This window comes from Elaeis guineensis, chromosome 1 (assembly GCF_000442705.2).
Source record: "Elaeis guineensis isolate ETL-2024a chromosome 1, EG11, whole genome shotgun sequence".
NCBI classification, from domain to species: Eukaryota; Viridiplantae; Streptophyta; class Magnoliopsida; order Arecales; family Arecaceae; genus Elaeis; species Elaeis guineensis.
In genome coordinates, this window is record NC_025993.2 from 168,990,652 (window position 1) to 168,999,302 (window position 8,651).

General features: G+C 35.5%; 1 long non-coding RNA gene across 2 annotated transcripts in view; it reads left to right on the plus strand.

The window, feature by feature from the left end:
- Nucleotides 1–535: 535 nt before the first annotated feature.
- Nucleotides 536–8,651, plus strand: part of LOC140853379 (uncharacterized) — an 8,410-nt gene continuing 294 nt past the window's right edge. Inside the window, exons 1-3 of one of the 2 annotated variants that reach the window (XR_012136369.1) lie at nucleotides 536–965; nucleotides 1,154–1,332; nucleotides 8,333–8,651. The exon at nucleotides 8,333–8,651 is cut by the window's right edge and continues 294 nt beyond it. This is a non-coding gene — a long non-coding RNA (uncharacterized lncRNA). The remainder of the gene's footprint in view (nucleotides 966–1,153; nucleotides 1,333–8,332) is intronic. The other variant, XR_012136370.1, reaches the window with a different exon arrangement.

An 8,651-nucleotide genomic window follows, 5' to 3' on the forward strand; every position in this document is an offset into this window, starting at 1 on the left:
CTCTTTCATATGAGCCAATCACCAAAACGATCGCATGATAAATGGGGTCTACAACAAAAAAAAAAAAGAAAAGAAAATGGTATGATATATGATCCTATGGTGCACATAGCGTAGGATATAGTTTTTCTTATTTTACAGCTCCAGATCAAAGCTCCACTTCAAAGTATTCCAGGCCAATCAAGTTATAGGGCTTAGAATTAGGCTGCAGCATAGCTCCAATCTTAATAACAGATATGTATAAGAGCGCACACTGATTTTTTCTACCAAAAAAACGCTCACTGATTTTTGCTAAAAAAGAAATATCTGTTGTCATGTCCGTCTCCTGAGTTCTCGGTGCACTGCTACGGCTTCTAGGTGCTCAGAGGACACTGTTTATCTAATTTAATTAAAGCTTACGGGGTTTTCCCGAAAAAACACAGAACGACCTAGCACAGTCTTTTTACGTATAACCCCCGGTGGACGGCCAATATTTCTAGATACGGTCGCGTACGACGCGCCCCTCACCCGCCAATAAGAATGCGAGATCGGGTATATTCTCCTTCTCGGTACCTTCTCAACAGCTACTCTGCCAGACGCCTTGCCGCGGGCTGTTCTCCGCCTCCGCGCTCGGGTTCTCTCGCGTCGTCGTCGATGAGCATGCAGTCCTTGTCGCCGTCGTCCTATCCATCATTCCCGGTGGTCCGATCGCCGGGCCCCGGCTGTGGTGGCTCGGAATCGGCCTTCTTGGTGGAGAGTTAGGGTTTAATGGGGAGGTTCTGCTCCGCCGGTGGGTAGGGGTTCCGCTGTTGCCCGTGGCGGTTCGATGGTCCGCGGACGGAGCGGTTCTGGCGGGGCAAAGACGAGAGGCCGAGACACATTCGTTCTTCACTCGTGTTTGGTCTTCTAAAGCACGCTGATGGTCTCTATAAGACGCGATGATGAAGGAGGAAGCCACGAGGAAGACTAGACTAGAGAGGTATACTGAGGTACACGATTAGGGTTTCTCTTTGGAGATGGTAATATTTTGTTATTTGTCAATGGTTGAGATAATCATGGTCTTTAGCCTATTTAGAGAGTAGATTTCTGTGGTTTGAATTAAGATTTGGTAAATAATTCATCGGGACGTTTATTCTTGAACTCCCTTGACTTAATCGAATTGTCATTGATTTGCAAGGTTTATTAGGACTTACTGGAGGATAATTTAGTCTCTCCTGGGTCAAGTAGATTCGTGTTCATGTCCGGTGGGCTCTTGCAATGCAACCAGCCGGAACTTGAGTGTGGTTGGCAAGTGTGGGCATTGACTAGATCACCGGTTAGCAGGTGTCGAGGTGAGGATCGAAGATTCGAAGCCAGGTGAGCTTGCTAATCATGAAGTTTTATGTTGTGCACAATAAGAAACTTTATGATGAGATATTACAATGCATAATATGTGTAAGTTGTTTCACTATTTTCCAGCATTTCTTGATCACCTTTATGGTTTCTCCACTGACTAATACTTTCACTGTGCTTGAAAGAAGTTATGCTTATCGAACCTTGGTTGTTCCAGAATTCAGATACAAGATAGTTGCTGAAGATTTTTGATGATGTGCCTGCAAACTAAATACCTCGATTTGCTTTATAGGAATGGGCAACTATTGTTTTTGGTGCAAAACTTAAACTGCATTTTTTCTTTGCTCTAGAGGTTTTGATTCTTTTTGGTTTACTATTATGGTCACGAGTGTCTTATGAGCACAAAGAGCCTACAACCAAATGAACTATACTATGACCTTTCATTCAGGAGTGTGTCTAATGTTGTTTTTTATCATTGTTTAGTTAATTTAGTTATGGAATGTATTCTGACACCTATTATTTCCTTCACAAGGGAACCATATGCCATATATTTATAGGGTGTTCCATCCCTTTTTGCTCCTTCACTTTTCCTTTCATGCAAATAATCATTATATATATATAATTTACAAGCTTTTTTTTTTTTTGAAAATATTTATCCCATTTGTGGCATCACTGCAAATGCTAAATTATGTCATTATGTCAAAGAGATAAAGTTTTTTTACATCCATCCACATGTAACTTATTGATATTTTTAGTTTTATTAATTAATCTGAAGTTCAAGAAGGTTATGATTTTAATAATAATAAAGGCATGATGATTAAAGCTCATATGAAGAACTACCATACAGTCAATATTTTCATTTGTTTTTATCCTTGCATACGTGTTGTCAGCCATGTGGAAGACATGGAATGGTTCCATGAGTTGATGGTGCAGACCTCTCTGAAATTCAAGATTTTACCAACTCTTGTACTTCTAATTTTACTCATTTATTTCCCCTCAGTCCTCTACTCTATGCCTTTCTCCTTTTTAACCCTATTCCCCCTTCCTTCACTTTGTCCTACGTATCTTCTCTCCATTCTTTATTAAGGAAATTCACCTTTGTACTTACTCAGGAGCTGACTGCTTTGTTGGAAACATTAGGTTGTAGTTCCTGGGCAAGGTATCATTTTCTTTGCTAATCGAGTTTCTAGCTGAAATACTAGCAATTGTTATTTGTTTAGAGAGCATAGGAGTCAAATTTCTTTGGAATCCTTGAATCAGGTGACTCATATTCTGAGTCAGGTGATTCATATTCCGAAACAGGTGATTTTTAGTTATTTTTAATGGCGCACAGATGATATGATTTCCTATGCCAGGCTTTTTTATTTTTCATCTTCATCCAGACTTTGGGTTACTCCATGGTTGCTTGAGCTTTAATTCCAAACAGTGAAGTAGGCATACTTGTTTGCAGTTACGTTTCTAGGTTCCATGGAAGGCCCATTGCCTTGACAAGAATTTCAGCAGCAATTCTTGGGTTGTTCTTGTTGATAGTTGGCCACAGGGATTTGCTAAATCCTTCTATGGGGTCTTCTTGTGCAAGAGTTGCACTCCATATCTGACTCCATTTTGGTATGTAATGATTTGGCGGTGGTGGTGGTGATGGAAAAGACTAGGAAATGTATTTTTGTATATTTGAATCAATTTTACAGATTTATATGCTTCCCTTCAAATTTATACTCCTAGTTTGGAATTGGATGATCCAAATGATTTTTTCTATGTATTTGTATATAAGTATTTTGTTGTTTATGTTAATTTTGCCTATGTTTTATACATAGCTGGCTCCAAGCTTGGATTAAAGAGGACTATGGCAGGTTGACAGTCAGCATAAAACTATAGTCACATCCTATAACCATGAATCCATATAAGAGAATTAGTGATGTTGCTGCATTGGATCCTAGGTGCCATGGAAAGTAAGGGTTAACTAGGGCATTTCCTGAAAGTGATGCATCGCAACGATGCCCTTATGTGGTGGGAAATAGGCAAAGGTTCTCACACTTGAATAGATGGGCATTGACATAAAAGTCAGTCGAGAAAATTAGATACATTTAGCAACTTGGAATATAGGATCGGAAAATTGATGGAATTAATAGATACAGTGATTAGGAGGAGAAAATTAACATATCTTGCCTGCAAGAGACTAAGTGGATAGGACAAAAGCAATTGAAGTTTACAAGACCAGTTAAATTCTTTAGTATATTTCAAAAGATGGAATAAAAATAGAGCAGGAATTTTTATAGATAAGAGTTTAAAAGATGAGTTTAGATATTAATATTTAATAGAATATGAGATAGAATAATCTTGATAAAATTAATGTTAGGAAAGGAGTTTATTAAGATTATTAGTAATTATGCTTCTCAAGTAGAATTGGATGATGCTATAAAGCAACAATTTTGGGAGGACATGGATGAATTAATTCAAGAGATTCCCAATGAACAAAAGATTTTCATTAGAGAAGATTTGAATGGACACATGGGGAAATACAATGTAGGTTTTGATAGGCTGTATAGAGGTCATGGTTTCAGAGATAGAAATGTAGAAGGAAACACCATTTGGGATTTGTGATGGCATATGACCCAATATTAGCTAACACTTGCTTTGAAAATGATTCTCACTTGATAACCTTTAAAAGTGGGTATAATACCCGTCATATATTTCTGTGGAAAGACTGATCAAGTTTTGTGTCAAGATTGTAAAGTTATACCGAGTTGTAGTTTAACCACTTAATACATATTGGTAGTTTTGGATGTGTATTAGAAAATGGAAGAGAATGACTCCAGAAAATAGGAACCCAGGGACTAAGTAGTGGAATATGCAAAGAGAGAAATAAATGGCTTTTAAGGATAGAATGTTGAAAGAAGGAAAGGGATCTAGATAAGAAAATCAATACCATGTAAAAGGAGATGGCTAATAATACTAAGGAAGTGAAGCAAAAGTAGTAGAAAAATTAATAGAAATTTACCATGTGGTAAAGAAGATGGTGGAATAAGAAAGTTTAGTTGATGGTTAAGACTAAAAGAGAGTGCTATAGAAGATTTTCCCAAAAGTAGAAATAGAGAAGTGAATGAAGCTATAAGGTGGCCCAAAAGAAAGTTAAGCTGGTATGAGAGGCTAGATTCAGAGCACACGAAAAGTTATATTGTAAGTTAGATGCTAAGGATGGATCGAAAAATATCTATAGGGTTGCAAGACTAAGAGAAAGGCAAGCTAGAGACTTAGATTAAATGCACTAAACATAAAATTTAAAAAGTTTTGGTTAAGGAAGACGAGAACAAAGAGAGAGAGAGGAGTTATTTTGATAAGCTATTCCATGAAAATCATGTAAACAATTTAAGATGGTTACTTGTTCCTTGAGAATAGAAATGTTAAGTATGCATGTAGAATTAAAATATCTGGGGTAAAAGAGATTATGAAAGGAATGAACATAGGAAAAATGATTGGATCTTGTGAAATTTCTATTAAGATTTGAAAGTGTTAAGATGACATAGAAGTAACTTGGTTGACTGATTCGTTTATTAAAATTCTAAAACCATGAAGATGCTTGATGAATGGTGAAAGAGTGCTACAGTATTGATTTATAAGAATAAAAGTGATATTCAAAAAAATTTTAAACTATCATGGTATTAAATTCATGAGCCATAATTAGAGATGGCAAAATCGATCCGATCCGATAGGTATGCACCCTATCTAAACCCAGTCAAATCTGAAAAATAGGGTTTGACTGGGTTTGGATTCGGATTTGGATAAAATCCGAAAACTATAGCACGGGTATAGGTAGGGTATGGATAGTGTTGTTTTCTATCCGAATCCGAATTCGATCCGAACCTATGGGTATGGTAATACTCGAACCCATATCCAAATATATATGTTTATAATTTTATTTTGGTAATTCTGTTTTGGCTGATAATATGCCTAAAATTATTTTGGTTATTTATATGTTCTATGCTGAATTGTAATTCTATTTCTATGTTTGATTTCTAAAAATCTGGACTTATAGATTATGTTCTATGTTGAATTGATAATTTTGTTTTGGTTGATAATATGCATAAAATTATTTTGGTTGTTTATTTTTTTGGGTATGGGATGGGTATGGGACGGGTATAGGTTGGGTATGGAGAAATGGATTACCTATGGGTATCCTCAAACCCATTGGATATGGGGATGGGTATCTCTTTTCTTACCCGATTGGATATCGGGTAGGATTTTGGTATAGGGTATTAAGTTCAGATTTGGGGATGGATAGTACAATACCCGACCCAAATCCTACCCGTTGCCATCCCTAGCCATAATATAAAATTTTGATAGAGAATGATTGAACACATATTGAGGTATGGCACAAAAATATCAAAGAATTAATTTGGTTTTATTTTAGAAAGGTTGATCGTGAAAATTATTTTTCTTCTTCAAATGATTTATATTGATTTAAAGAAATATATGATCGAGTCCCTGGAGAAGTTTTATGATAGGTGTTAGAAAAGGAGTCTCCATTAGTTATGTTAACGTAACTAAGGACATGTATGATAGAACTGTTATTAGTATGAGAATTATTCGTGGTACCATGAGTGAGTTTTCAATCATGATAGATTTATACCCAGCAAGATCCGTCGTCTCGGTACCAAATCTCGTACCAGTGCCAATCTGTTATTGTGTCGATACGGGGTTGATTCGGCATACCAAGTATTGATACGCCTCTCATACCGTATATTATTATCGAATCGATATGATACCATATGCTCCATACTGTCTGATTTGGAATGGTACGACAAACCTTGATATCAAGGATCTGCTCTAAGTTCTTAGCTTTTTATGCTAGTTGTGGATGAGCTTACTAGGAATATTTAGGATATATTTTTTTGGCATATGTTACTTGCAAATGATAAGATCTTAATGGATGGAATTAAGGTTGGAGCTAATTGTAAGTTGAAATTATGGAAGAACACATTAGAATCCATGGATTTTAGGTTAAGTAGGAATAACATGGGCTACATGGAATGTAGTTTTAGTAAAATTAGAAATAAAGATGAAGGTGGAGTGAAAATTGAGGATCATGAAATTCTTAAGAGTGTTCAGTTTTGGTATTTAGAATTGATTATTTATAAGTTTTAGTTACAATAGATTTATATCAAAGATGTGTTCTAAGTCATTACCTTCTTATGCTAGTTATGGATGAGTTCTTTGGTATATGCTATTTGCAGATAATTTAGTATTAGTGGATGAAATTAAGGTTGGAGCTAATAGTAAATTGGAATTATGGAGGAGTATATTATAATATAAAGATTTCTGATAATATTAGAATTTAAGTAGAATGTAGTTTTAGTAAAATTAGAAATAGAGATAAAAGTAGACTGAAAATTGAGGGTCATGAATTTTTTGTTAGCAATCAGTTTCAGTATCTAGCATCGATTATTCATAAAGAGAGATCGAAAAGGATGTTATCCATAAATAAAATGGAGAAGTGCAACTGGGATACTATATGATCTTAGGATACTTGCTAAGTTGAAGGATAAATTTTATGGGACAACCATATAGCCACCTATGCTTTATGGTACAAAATACTGCGTAAGTAGAAAATCATTATTGCATTAGATAAGAGCAGTCGAAATGAGAATGTTGAGATGGTTATGTAGTAATAATAGAAAAGATAGATAAAAAATTAAGTTATTCGTAAAAAGCCTAGAAGTAGCTTTAATTGAGGACAAATTGAGAGAAGGACAATCTAGATGATTTGAACATGTACAGCATAGGTCAAGGGTTGCACTGGTACACCGAAGTGATTTAATATATGTAAAAGGAAATAGATGTAGAGTTAGACCAAAAATTACATGGGATGAAATAGTAAGAATGACTTGATATTGCTACATCTTTAAGAAAGTATGGTCTCACGTAGCAGAATGGAGGAAAATGATTCATGTAGCTGACCTCAACTATTTTGGGATTAAGGCGTGGTTGAGTTGAGTTATTTTGTAATTTATCCTTGATTTAGACAATAGAAACATTTTAATGGCATGACTCTAGCTGTTAAAGTCTGCATAGTCAACAATAAGACTGTTAATGTAGTTTGTTTGATGGAGTCCTGATTCATGATTTGGTTTGTTTGGAATTGGATTTTGCATAGAATTTGGTTAAGCATGGGACTCCACTGTGTTTGATTGGTAGGACTTACAGGATTTGTATCTGTTTCTTCAACCATGTTCATTTGGTGCTTCTTGGGCTACTGAGGTGAAGTTGGAGATCATAATTCATAGTGGTGGAAATGATGTTGTTGAGCTGAAAATGATTGTGATGTTCCCAGATTTGGATGTTAATGAATATGAAAAATTGATCAAGATGGTGATGCTGCTGGCAGAAGTATATTGAATAGTAGGGTAGGGACAAATAAGTTCTGGGAACGGTCACTTCCAATGATATGGACGTCTGAAAATGATATGGTTGTAATATAACTACAAGAATGTATTTTCATTTGGGGGAGTGGGGTTGCTTATATAAATAGGAGGAAAAGTTTTAATTCTTGAAGTGGTCCCTTTAGTAAATCTTGGCCAATTGCAATCAGTTATGCATATTACTTAGGGCAATAAATTTTCTTTTCTTCTTCTGGAACAGGCTTGATTGGTAGGCTGTTACATATTTTTGCAGTGCCTCTAGTGTGACAAATGTAAAGAGTTGGATTAGTGTGAAAAGCTTTGCTCTTCTAGTTATGTTAAACATCAGCTGGCTTTTTGTGATATTATCTTGTAAAATATGACCAGAAATATAGGTTTGCTTTTTAAAACAAAACCACAGTAATATGTTGAACAAACAGGTAAGACTAGTGTGAAAAACTATGCTCTTCTAGTTATGCTAAACATCACCTGCTGTTTTTGGGCACTACCTTGTAAAATTGGACCAAAAATTTAGGCTGCCTGCTTTCTCTATTACCTTCATTTACCAGTAGCTGATTATGACATAATTATGGTGCTTCAATCATGACTTGATTGATATATATTCTCAGGTAATTCCATTTGGCTGCTGCATCTATGCTCGGTAGAAGTTATGCTGTTCATGACATTGTTGTTCCTAGTCAGATATGTTAATCCATATACTACAATGCGGTGAGTTGGTTTCATTTTTGTGATTTGAAGTTTCTCTTCTTTCCATTCGATAGCCTATTGTTATATAAATGAAGTTAATCATTTGCTGCTTGGCATGTGGATGAATCCAAAAGGGTTACAGGGATACATTTACTTTGTAGGCCGTGAAACAATAAAGGAATGAATGAAAACTAAAGATTCCTTTACTTTTTGAATTGAAAACCTATCATTTGTAAGTAA